The following is a 14,879-nucleotide window of genomic DNA, read 5'->3' as shown; positions in this document are numbered from 1 at the left end:
ATATTCATGATTAGTTACTATGGAAAGTCTCATAACAAAAAAGGAAACAATCTATTTGTGCATGATTGTAGTCGTCGTCTTGGAGATTTGAAATAACCACTTTGATTGTTGAAACAATGTAATACATACTAAGGCCTCACGTTTTACAAATACATTATATAAAATTTCAAACTCGCATATCTCCGTTACTATAGAAGATACAGACGTGGTTTTACACTCTATGTAATCAGGTCGAAGATAACTCTATTGCCTCATCAAAAAAAATTTAATCCATGTATAATATTCATGCTTAGTTACTATGGAAACTCTCATAACAATAAAGTAAACAATCTATTTGTGCATGATTGTTGTCGTCGTCGTGGAGATTTGAAATAACCACTTTGATTGTTGAAATAATGTAATTCATACTAAGGCCTCACGTTTTGCAAATACATTATATAAAATTTCAAACGCGCATATCTCCGTTACTATAGAAGATACAGACGTGGTTTTTCACTCATTGTTATCAGGTCGAAGATCTCTATTGCCAAATCATAAAAAATTTAATCCATGTGTAATATTCACGTTTAGTTACTATGGAAACTCTCATAACAATAAAGTAAACAATCTATTTTTGCATGATTGTAGTCGTCGTCTTGATATTTGAAATAACCACTTTGATTGTTGAAACAATGTAATACATACTAAGGCCTCACGTTTTACAAATACATTATATAAAATTTCAAACTCGCATATATTCGTTTCTATAGAATATACAGAAGTGGTTTTACACTCAATGTTATCAGGTCGAAGATCTCTATTGCCTCATCATAAAAAATGTAATCCATGTATAATATTCATGCTTAGTTACTATGGAAACTCTCATAACAATAAAGTAAACAATCTATTTGTGCATGATTGTTGTCGTCGTCGTGGAGATTTGAAATAACCACTTTGATTGTTGAAATAATGTAATTCATACTAAGGCCTCCCGTTTAACAAATACATTATATAAAATTTCAAACACCCATATCTCCGTTACTATAGAAGATACAGACGTGGTTTTTCACTCAATGTAATCAGGTCGAAGACAACTCTATTGCCTCATCATAAAAAATTTAATCCATGTGTAATATTCATGCTTAATTACTATGGAAGATCTCATATCAAAAAAGTAAACAATCTATTTGTGCATGATTGTAGTCGTCGTCTTGGACATTTGAAATAACCACTTTGATTGTTGAAACAATGTAATACATACTAAGGCCTCACGTTTTACAAATACATTATATAAAATTTCAAACTCGCATATATTCGTTTCTATAGAATATACAGAAGTGGTTTTACACTCAATGTTATCAGGTCGAAGATCTCTATTGCCTCATCATAAAAAATGTAATCCATGTGTAATATTCATCCTTAGTTACTATGGAAGCTCTCATAACAATAAAGTTAACAATCTATTTGTGCATGATTGTAGTCGTCGTCTTGGAGATTTCAAATAACCACTTTGATTGTTGAAACAATGTAATTCATACTAAGGCTTCACGTTTTACAAAACATTATATAAAATTTCAAAATTGCATATCTCCGTTACTATAGAAGATACAGAAGTGGTTTTACACTCATTGTTATCAGGTCGAAGATCTCTATTGCCAAATCATAAAAAAATTAATCCATGTGTAATATTCACGTTTAGTTACTATGGAAACTCTCATAACAATAAAGTAAACAATCTATTTGTGCATGATTGTAGTCGTCGTCGTGGAGATTTGAAATAACCACTTTGATTGTTGAAATAATGTAATTCATACTAAGGCCTCACGTTTTACAAATACATTATATAAAATTTCAAACGAGCATATCTCCGTTACTATAGAAGATACAGACGTGGTTATACACTCAATGTAATCAGGTCGAAGATCTTTATTGCCTCATCATAAAAAATTTATCCATGTGTAATATTCATGCTTAGTTACTATGGAAACTCACATAACAAAAAAGGAAACAATCTATTTGTGCATGATTGTAGTCGTCGTCTTGATATTTGAAATAACCACTTTGATTGTTGAAACAATGTAATACATACTAAGGCCTCACGTTTTACAAATACATTATATAAAATTTCAAACTCGCATATCTCCGTTACTATAGAAGATACAGACGTGGTTTTACACTCAATGTAATCAGGTCGAAGATAACTCTATTGCCTCATCAAAAAAAATTTAATCCATGTATAATATTCATGCTTAGTTACTATGGAAACTCTCATAGCAATAAAGTAAACAATCTATTTGTGCATGATTGTTGTCGTCGTCGTGGAGATTTGAAATAACCACTTTGATTGTTGAAATAATGTAATTCATACTAAGGCCTCCCGTTTAACAAATACATTATATAAAATTTCAAACACGCATATCTCCGTTACTATAGAAGATACAGAAGTGGTTTTACACTCATTGTTATCAGGTCGAAGATCTCTATTGCCAAATCTTAAAAAATTTAATCCATGTGTAATATTCACGTTTAGTTACTATGGAAACTCTCATAACAATAAAGTAAACAATCAATTTTGGCATGATTGTAGTCGTCGTCGTGGAGATTTGAAATAACCACTTTGATTGTTGAAATAATGTAATTCATACTAAGGCCTCACGTTTTACAAATACATTATATAAAATTTCAAACGAGCATATCTCCGTTAATATAGAAGATACAGACGTGGTTTTACACTCAATGTAATCAGGTCGAAGATATCTCTATTGCCTCATCATACAAAAATTAATCCATGTGTAATATTCATGCTTAGTTACTATGGAAACTCTCATAACAATAAAGTAAAACATCTATTTGTGCATTCTTGTAGTCGTCGTCGTGGATATTTGAAATAACCACTTTGATTGTTTAAACAATGTAATTCATACTAAGGCTTCACGTTTTACAAAACATTATATAAAAATTCAAAATTGCATATCTCCGTTACTATAGAAGATACAGAAGTTGTTTTACACTCATTGTTATCAGGTCGAAGATCTCTATTGCCAAATCATAAAAAATTTAGTCCATATGTAATATTCATGATTAGTTACTATGGAAAGTCTCATAACAAAAAAGGAAACAATCTATTTGTGCATGATTGTAGTCGTCGTCTTGGAGATTTGAAATAACCACTTTGATTGTTGAAACAATGTAATACATACTAAGGCCTCACGTTTTACAAATACATTATATAAAATTTCAAACTCGCATATCTCCGTTACTATAGAAGATACAGACGTGGTTTTACACTCAATGTAATCAGGTCGAAGATAACTCTATTGCCTCATCAAAAAAAATTTAATCCATGTATAATATTCATGCTTAGTTACTATGGAAACTCTCATAACAATAAAGTAAACAATCTATTTGTGCATGATTGTTGTCGTCGTCGTGGAGATTTGAAATAACCACTTTGATTGTTGAAATAATGTAATTCATACTAAGGCCTCACGTTTTGCAAATACATTATATAAAATTTCAAACGCGCATATCTCCGTTACTATAGAAGATACAGACGTGGTTTTTCACTCATTGTTATCAGGTCGAAGATCTCTATTGCCAAATCATAAAAAATTTAATCCATGTGTAATATTCACGTTTAGTTACTATGGAAACTCTCATAACAATAAAGTAAACAATCTATTTTTGCATGATTGTAGTCGTCGTCTTGATATTTGAAATAACCACTTTGATTGTTGAAACAATGTAATACATACTAAGGCCTCACGTTTTACAAATACATTATATAAAATTTCAAACTCGCATATATTCGTTTCTATAGAATATACAGAAGTGGTTTTACACTCAATGTTATCAGGTCGAAGATCTCTATTGCCTCATCATAAAAAATGTAATCCATGTATAATATTCATGCTTAGTTACTATGGAAACTCTCATAACAATAAAGTAAACAATCTATTTGTGCATGATTGTTGTCGTCGTCGTGGAGATTTGAAATAACCACTTTGATTGTTGAAATAATGTAATTCATGCTAAGGCCTCCCGTTTAACAAATACATTATATAAAATTTCAAACACCCATATCTCCGTTACTATAGAAGATACAGACGTGGTTTTTCACTCAATGTAATCAGGTCGAAGACAACTCTATTGCCTCATCATAAAAAATTTAATCCATGTGTAATATTCATGCTTAATTACTATGGAAGATCTCATATCAAAAAAGTAAACAATCTATTTGTGCATGATTGTAGTCGTCGTCTTGGACATTTGAAATAACCACTTTGATTGTTGAAACAATGTAATACATACTAAGGCCTCACGTTTTACAAATACATTATATAAAATTTCAAACTCGCATATCTCCGTTACTATTGAAGATACAGAAGTGGTTTTTACACTCAATGTAATCAGTTCGAAGATCTTTATTGCCTCATCATAAAAAATTTAATCCATGTATAATATTCATGCTTAGTTACTATGGAAACTCTCATAACAATAAAGTAAACAATCTATTTGTGCATGATTGTTGTCGTCGTCGTGGAGATTTGAAATAACCACTTTGATTGTTGAAATAATGTAATTCATACTAAGGCCTCACGTTTTGCAAATACATTATATAAAATTTCAAACGCGCATATCTCCGTTACTATAGAAGATACAGACGTGGTTTTTCACTCATTGTTATCAGGTCGAAGATCTCTATTGCCAAATCATAAAAAATTTAATCCATGTGTAATATTCACGTTTAGTTACTATGAAAACTCTCATAACAATAAAGTAAACAATCTATTTTTGCATGATTGTAGTCGTCGTCTTGATATTTGAAATAACCACTTTGATTGTTGAAACAATGTAATACATACTAAGGCCTCACGTTTTACAAATACATTATATAAAATTTCAAACTCGCATATATTCGTTTCTATAGAATATACAGAAGTGGTTTTACACTCAATGTTATCAGGTCGAAGATCTCTATTGCCTCATCATAAAAAATGTAATCCATGTGTAATATTCATCCTTAGTTACTATGGAAGCTCTCATAACAATAAAGTTAACAATCTATTTGTGCATGATTGTAGTCGTCGTCTTGGAGATTTCAAATAACCACTTTGATTGTTGAAACAATGTAATTCATACTAAGGCTTCACGTTTTACAAAACATTATATAAAATTTCAAAATTGCATATCTCCGTTACTATAGAAGATACAGAAGTGGTTTTACACTCATTGTTATCAGGTCGAAGATCTCTATTGCCAAATCATAAAAAAATTAATCCATGTGTAATATTCACGTTTAGTTACTATGGAAACTCTCATAACAATAAAGTAAACAATCTATTTGTGCATGATTGTAGTCGTCGTCGTGGAGATTTGAAATAACCACTTTGATTGTTGAAATAATGTAATTCATACTAAGGCCTCACGTTTTACAAATACATTATATAAAATTTCAAACGAGCATATCTCCGTTACTATAGAAGATACAGACGTGGTTATACACTCAATGTAATCAGGTCGAAGATCTTTATTGCCTCATCATAAAAAATTTATCCATGTGTAATATTCATGCTTAGTTACTATGGAAACTCACATAACAAAAAAGGAAACAATCTATTTGTGCATGATTGTAGTCGTCGTCTTGATATTTGAAATAACCACTTTGATTGTTGAAACAATGTAATACATACTAAGGCCTCACGTTTTACAAATACATTATATAAAATTTCAAACTCGCATATCTCCGTTACTATAGAAGATACAGACGTGGTTTTACACTCAATGTAATCAGGTCGAAGATAACTCTATTGCCTCATCAAAAAAAATTTAATCCATGTATAATATTCATGCTTAGTTACTATGGAAACTCTCATAACAATAAAGTAAACAATCTATTTGTGCATGATTGTTGTCGTCGTCGTGGAGATTTGAAATAACCACTTTGATTGTTGAAATAATGTAATTCATACTAAGGCCTCCCGTTTAACAAATACATTATATAAAATTTCAAACACGCATATCTCCGTTACTATAGAAGATACAGAAGTGGTTTTACACTCATTGTTATCAGGTCGAAGATCTCTATTGCCAAATCTTAAAAAATTTAATCCATGTGTAATATTCACGTTTAGTTACTATGGAAACTCTCATAACAATAAAGTAAACAATCAATTTTGGCATGATTGTAGTCGTCGTCGTGGAGATTTGAAATAACCACTTTGATTGTTGAAATAATGTAATTCATACTAAGGCCTCACGTTTTACAAATACATTATATAAAATTTCAAACGAGCATATCTCCGTTAATATAGAAGATACAGACGTGGTTTTACACTCAATGTAATCAGGTCGAAGATATCTCTATTGCCTCATCATACAAAAATTAATCCATGTGTAATATTCATGCTTAGTTACTATGGAAACTCTCATAACAATAAAGTAAAACATCTATTTGTGCATTCTTGTAGTCGTCGTCGTGGATATTTGAAATAACCACTTTGATTGTTTAAACAATGTAATTCATACTAAGGCTTCACGTTTTACAAAACATTATATAAAAATTCAAAATTGCATATCTCCGTTACTATAGAAGATACAGAAGTTGTTTTACACTCATTGTTATCAGGTCGAAGATCTCTATTGCCAAATCATAAAAAATTTAGTCCATATGTAATATTCATGATTAGTTACTATGGAAAGTCTCATAACAAAAAAGGAAACAATCTATTTGTGCATGATTGTAGTCGTCGTCTTGGAGATTTGAAATAACCACTTTGATTGTTGAAACAATGTAATACATACTAAGGCCTCACGTTTTACAAATACATTATATAAAATTTCAAACTCGCATATCTCCGTTACTATAGAAGATACAGACGTGGTTTTACACTCAATGTAATCAGGTCGAAGATAACTCTATTGCCTCATCAAAAAAAATTTAATCCATGTATAATATTCATGCTTAGTTACTATGGAAACTCTCATAACAATAAAGTAAACAATCTATTTGTGCATGATTGTTGTCGTCGTCGTGGAGATTTGAAATAACCACTTTGATTGTTGAAATAATGTAATTCATACTAAGGCCTCACGTTTTGCAAATACATTATATAAAATTTCAAACGCGCATATCTCCGTTACTATAGAAGATACAGACGTGGTTTTTCACTCATTGTTATCAGGTCGAAGATCTCTATTGCCAAATCATAAAAAATTTAATCCATGTGTAATATTCACGTTTAGTTACTATGGAAACTCTCATAACAATAAAGTAAACAATCTATTTTTGCATGATTGTAGTCGTCGTCTTGATATTTGAAATAACCACTTTGATTGTTGAAACAATGTAATACATACTAAGGCCTCACGTTTTACAAATACATTATATAAAATTTCAAACTCGCATATATTCGTTTCTATAGAATATACAGAAGTGGTTTTACACTCAATGTTATCAGGTCGAAGATCTCTATTGCCTCATCATAAAAAATGTAATCCATGTATAATATTCATGCTTAGTTACTATGGAAACTCTCATAACAATAAAGTAAACAATCTATTTGTGCATGATTGTTGTCGTCGTCGTGGAGATTTGAAATAACCACTTTGATTGTTGAAATAATGTAATTCATACTAAGGCCTCCCGTTTAACAAATACATTATATAAAATTTCAAACACCCATATCTCCGTTACTATAGAAGATACAGACGTGGTTTTTCACTCAATGTAATCAGGTCGAAGACAACTCTATTGCCTCATCATAAAAAATTTAATCCATGTGTAATATTCATGCTTAATTACTATGGAAGATCTCATATCAAAAAAGTAAACAATCTATTTGTGCATGATTGTAGTCGTCGTCTTGGACATTTGAAATAACCACTTTGATTGTTGAAACAATGTAATACATACTAAGGCCTCACGTTTTACAAATACATTATATAAAATTTCAAACTCGCATATCTCCGTTACTATTGAAGATACAGAAGTGGTTTTTACACTCAATGTAATCAGTTCGAAGATCTTTATTGCCTCATCATAAAAAATTTAATCCATGTGTAATATTCATGCTTAGTTACTATGGAAAGCCTCATAACAAAAAAGGAAACAATCTATTTGTGCATGATTGTAGTTGTCGTCTTGGAGATTTGAAATAACCACTTTGATTGTTGAAACAATGTAATACATACTAAGGCCTCACGTTTTACAAATACATTATATAAAATTTCAAACTCGCATATCTCCGTTACTATAGAAGATACAGACGTGGTTTTACACTCAATGTAATCAGGTCGAAGATAACTCTATTGCCTCATCAAAAAAAATTTAATCCATGTATAATATTCATGCTTAGTTACTATGGAAAGTCTCATAACAAAAAAGGAAACAATCTATTTGTGCATGATTGTAGTCGTCGTCTTGGAGATTTGAAATAACCACTTTGATTGTTGAAACAATGTAATACATACTAAGGCCTCACGTTTTACAAATACATTATATAAAATTTCAAACTCGCATATCTCCGTTACTATAGAAGATACAGACGTGGTTTTACACTCAATGTAATCAGGTCGAAGATAACTCTATTGCCTCATCCAAAAAAATTTAATCCATGTATAATATTCATGCTTAGTTACTATGGAAACTCTCATAACAATAAAGTAAACAATCTATTTGTGCATGATTGTTGTCGTCGTCTTGATATTTGAAATAACCACTTTGATTGTTGAAACAATGTAATACATACTAAGGCCTCACGTTTTACAAATACATTATATAAAATTTCAAACTCGCATATATTCGTTTCTATAGAATATACAGAAGTGGTTTTACACTCAATGTTATCAGGTCGAAGATCTCTATTGCCTCATCATAAAAAATGTAATCCATGTGTAATATTCATCCTTAGTTACTATGGAAGCTCTCATAACAATAAAGTTAACAATCTATTTGTGCATGATTGTAGTCGTCGTCTTGGAGATTTGAAATAACCACTTTGATTGTTGAAACAATGTAATTCATACTAAGGCTTCACGTTTTACAAAACATTATATAAAATTTCAAACGCGCATATCTCCGTTACTATAGAAGATACAGACGTGGTTTTTCACTCATTGTTATCAGGTCGAAGATCTCTATTGCCAAATCATAAAAAATTTAATCCATGTGTAATATTCACGTTTAGTTACTATGGAAACTCTCATAACAATAAAGTAAACAATCTATTTTTGCATGATTGTAGTCGTCGTCTTGATATTTGAAATAACCACTTTGATTGTTGAAACAATGTAATACATACTAAGGCCTCACGTTTTACAAATACATTATATAAAATTTCAAACTCGCATATATTCGTTTCTATAGAATATACAGAAGTGGTTTTACACTCAATGTTATCAGGTCGAAGATCTCTATTGCCTCATCATAAAAAATGTAATCCATGTATAATATTCATGCTTAGTTACTATGGAAACTCTCATAACAATAAAGTAAACAATCTATTTGTGCATGATTGTTGTCGTCGTCGTGGAGATTTGAAATAACCACTTTGATTGTTGAAATAATGTAATTCATACTAAGGCCTCCCGTTTAACAAATACATTATATAAAATTTCAAACACCCATATCTCCGTTACTATAGAAGATACAGACGTGGTTTTTCACTCAATGTAATCAGGTCGAAGACAACTCTATTGCCTCATCATAAAAAATTTAATCCATGTGTAATATTCATGCTTAATTACTATGGAAGATCTCATATCAAAAAAGTAAACAATCTATTTGTGCATGATTGTAGTCGTCGTCTTGGACATTTGAAATAACCACTTTGATTGTTGAAACAATGTAATACATACTAAGGCCTCACGTTTTACAAATACATTATATAAAATTTCAAACTCGCATATCTCCGTTACTATTGAAGATACAGAAGTGGTTTTTACACTCAATGTAATCAGTTCGAAGATCTTTATTGCCTCATCATAAAAAATTTAATCCATGTGTAATATTCATGCTTAGTTACTATGGAAAGCCTCATAACAAAAAAGGAAACAATCTATTTGTGCATGATTGTAGTTGTCGTCTTGGAGATTTGAAATAACCACTTTGATTGTTGAAACAATGTAATACATACTAAGGCCTCACGTTTTACAAATACATTATATAAAATTTCAAACTCGCATATCTCCGTTACTATAGAAGATACAGACGTGGTTTTACACTCAATGTAATCAGGTCGAAGATAACTCTATTGCCTCATCAAAAAAAATTTAATCCATGTATAATATTCATGCTTAGTTACTATGGAAAGTCTCATAACAAAAAAGGAAACAATCTATTTGTGCATGATTGTAGTCGTCGTCTTGGAGATTTGAAATAACCACTTTGATTGTTGAAACAATGTAATACATACTAAGGCCTCACGTTTTACAAATACATTATATAAAATTTCAAACTCGCATATCTCCGTTACTATAGAAGATACAGACGTGGTTTTACACTCAATGTAATCAGGTCGAAGATAACTCTATTGCCTCATCCAAAAAAATTTAATCCATGTATAATATTCATGCTTAGTTACTATGGAAACTCTCATAACAATAAAGTAAACAATCTATTTGTGCATGATTGTTGTCGTCGTCTTGATATTTGAAATAACCACTTTGATTGTTGAAACAATGTAATACATACTAAGGCCTCACGTTTTACAAATACATTATATAAAATTTCAAACTCGCATATATTCGTTTCTATAGAATATACAGAAGTGGTTTTACACTCAATGTTATCAGGTCGAAGATCTCTATTGCCTCATCATAAAAAATGTAATCCATGTGTAATATTCATCCTTAGTTACTATGGAAGCTCTCATAACAATAAAGTTAACAATCTATTTGTGCATGATTGTAGTCGTCGTCTTGGAGATTTGAAATAACCACTTTGATTGTTGAAACAATGTAATTCATACTAAGGCTTCACGTTTTACAAAACATTATATAAAATTTCAAAATTGCATATCTCCGTTACTATAGAAGATACAGAAGTGGTTTTACACTCATTGTTATCAGGTCGAAGATCTCTATTGCCAAATCATAAAAAAATTAATCCATGTGTAATATTCACGTTTAGTTACTATGGAAACTCTCATAACAATAAAGTAAACAATCTATTTTTGCATGATTGTAGTCGTCGTCGTGGAGATTTGAAATAACCACTTTGATTGTTGAAATAATGTAATTCATACTAAGGCCTCACGTTTTACAAATACATTATATAAAATTTCAAACGAGCATATCTCCGTTACTATAGAAGATACAGACGTGGTTTTACACTCAATGTAATCAGGTCGAAGATCTTTATTGCCTCATCATAAAAAATTTATCCATGTGTAATATTCATGCTTAGTTACTATGGAAACTCACATAACAAAAAAGGAAACAATCTATTTGTGCATGATTGTAGTCGTCGTCTTGATATTTGAAATAACCACTTTGATTGTTGAAACAATGTAATACATACTAAGGCCTCACGTTTTACAAATACATTATATAAAATTTCAAACTCGCATATCTCCGTTACTATAGAAGATACAGACGTGGTTTTACACTCAATGTAATCAGGTCGAAGATAACTCTATTGCCTCATCAAAAAAAATTTAATCCATGTATAATATTCATGCTTAGTTACTATGGAAACTCTCATAACAATAAAGTAAACAATCTATTTGTGCATGATTGTTGTCGTCGTCGTGGAGATTTGAAATAACCACTTTGATTGTTGAAATAATGTAATTCATACTAAGGCCTCCCGTTTAACAAATACATTATATAAAATTTCAAACACGCATATCTCCGTTACTATAGAAGATACAGAAGTGGTTTTACACTCATTGTTATCAGGTCGAAGATCTCTATTGCCAAATCTTAAAAAATTTAATCCATGTGTAATATTCACGTTTAGTTACTATGGAAACTCTCATAACAATAAAGTAAACAATCTATTTTTGCATGATTGTAGTCGTCGTCGTGGAGATTTGAAATAACCACTTTGATTGTTGAAATAATGTAATTCATACTAAGGCCTCACGTTTTACAAATACATTATATAAAATTTCAAACGAGCATATCTCCGTTACTATAGAAGATACAGACGTGGTTTTACACTCAATGTAATCAGGTCGAAGATATCTCTATTGCCTCATCATAAAAAAATTAATCCATGTGTAATATTCATGCTTAGTTACTATGGAAACTCTCATAACAATAAAGTAAAACATCTATTTGTGCATTCTTCTAGTCGTCGTCGTGGATATTTGAAATAACCACTTTGATTGTTTAAACAATGTAATTCATACTAAGGCTTCACGATTTACAAAACATTATATAAAAATTCAAAATTGCATATCTCCGTTACTATAGAAGATACAGAAGTTGTTTTACACTCATTGTTATCAGGTCGAAGATCTCTATTGCCAAATCATAAAAAATTTAGTCCATGTGTAATATTCATGATTAGTTACTATGGAAAGTCTCATAACAAAAAAGGAAACAATCTATTTGTGCATGATTGTAGTCGTCGTCTTGGAGATTTGAAATAACCACTTTGATTGTTTAAACAATGTAATACATACTAAGGCCTCACGTTTTACAAATACATTATATAAAATTTCAAACTCGCATATCTCCGTTACTATAGAAGATACAGACGTGGTTTTACACTCAATGTAATCAGGTCGAAGATAACTCTATTGCCTCATCAAAAAAAATTTAATCCATGTATAATATTCATGCTTAGTTACTATGGAAACTCTCATAACAATAAAGTAAACAATCTATTTGTGCATGATTGTTGTCGTCGTCGTGGAGATTTGAAATAACCACTTTGATTGTTGAAATAATGTAATTCATACTAAGGCCTCACGTTTTGCAAATACATTATATAAAATTTCAAACGCGCATATCTCCGTTACTATAGAAGATACAGACGTGGTTTTTCACTCATTGTTATCAGGTCGAAGATCTCTATTGCCAAATCATAAAAAATTTAATCCATGTGTAATATTCACGTTTAGTTACTATGGAAACTCTCATAACAATAAAGTAAACAATCTATTTTTGCATGATTGTAGTCGTCGTCTTGATATTTGAAATAACCACTTTGATTGTTGAAACAATGTAATACATACTAAGGCCTCACGTTTTACAAATACATTATATAAAAATTCAAACTCGCATATATTCGTTTCTATAGAATATACAGAAGTGGTTTTACACTCAATGTTATCAGGTCGAAGATCTCTATTGCCTCATCATAAAAAATGTAATCCATGTGTAATATTCATCCTTAGTTACTATGGAAGCTCTCATAACAATAAAGTTAACAATCTATTTGTGCATGATTGTAGTCGTCGTCTTGGAGATTTGAAATAACCACTTTGATTGTTGAAACAATGTAATTCATACTAAGGCTTCACGTTTTACAAAACATTATATAAGATTTCAAAATTGCATATCTCCGTTACTATAGAAGATACAGAAGTGGTTTTACACTCATTGTTATCAGGTCGAAGATCTCTATTGCCAAATCATAAAAAATTTAATCCATGTATAATATTCATGCTTAGTTACTATGGAAACTCTCATAACAATAAAGTAAACAATCTATTTGTGCATGATTGTTGTCGTCGTCGTGGAGATTTGAAATAACCACTTTGATTGTTGAAACAATGTAATTCATACTAAGGCCTCCCGTTTAACAAATACATTATATAAAATTTCAAACACGCATATCTCCGTTACTATAGAAGATACAGAAGTGGTTTTACACTCATTGTTATCAGGTCGAAGATCTCTATTGCCAAATCTTAAAAAAATTAATCCATGTGTAATATTCACGTTTAGTTACTATGGAAACTCTCATAACAATAAAGTAAACAATCTATTTTTGCATGATTGTTGTCGTCGTCGTGGAGATTTGAAATAACCACTTTGATTGTTGAAATAATGTAATTCATACTAAGGCCTCACGTTTTACAAATACATTATATAAAATTTCAAACGAGCATATCTCCGTTACTATAGAAGATACAGACGTGGTTTTACACTCAATGTAATCAGGTCGAAGATATCTCTATTGCCTCATCATAAAAAAATTAATCCATGTGTAATATTCATGCTTAGTTACTATGGAAACTCTCATAACAATAAAGTAAAACATCTATTTGTGCATTCTTGTAGTCGTCGTCGTGGATATTTGAAATAACCACTTTGATTGTTTAAACAATGTAATTCTAACTAAGGCTTCACGTTTTACAAAACATTATATAAAAATTCAAAATTGCATATCTCCGTTACTATAGAAGATACAGAAGTTGTTTTACACTCATTGTTATCAGGTCGAAGATCTCTATTGCCAAATCATAAAAAATTTAGTCCATGTGTAATATTCATGATTAGTTACTATGGAAACTCTCATAACAATAAAGTAAACAATCTATTTGTGCATGATTGTAGTCGTCGTCTTTGACATTTGAAATAACCACTTTGATTGTTGAAACAATGTAATACATACTAAGGCCTCACGTTTTACAAATACATTATATAAAATTTCAAACTCGCATATCTCCTTTACTATAGAAGATACAGACGTGGTTTTACACTCAATGTAATCAGGTCGAAGATAACTCTATTGCCTCATCAAAAAAAATTTAATCCATGTATAATATTCATGCTTAGTTACTATGGAAACTCTCATAACAATAAAGTAAACAATCTATTTGTGCATGATTGTTGTCGTCGTCGTGGAGATTTGAAATAACCACTTTGATTGTTGAAATAATGTAATTCATACTAAGGCCTCCCGTTTAACAAATACATTATATAAAATTTCAAACACGCAT

This window comes from Lepisma saccharinum, chromosome 14, assembly GCF_977018435.1.
Source record: "Lepisma saccharinum chromosome 14, izLepSacc3.1, whole genome shotgun sequence".
NCBI classification, from domain to species: domain Eukaryota; kingdom Metazoa; phylum Arthropoda; class Insecta; order Zygentoma; family Lepismatidae; genus Lepisma; species Lepisma saccharinum.
This window is presented reverse-complemented; position numbering follows the sequence as displayed.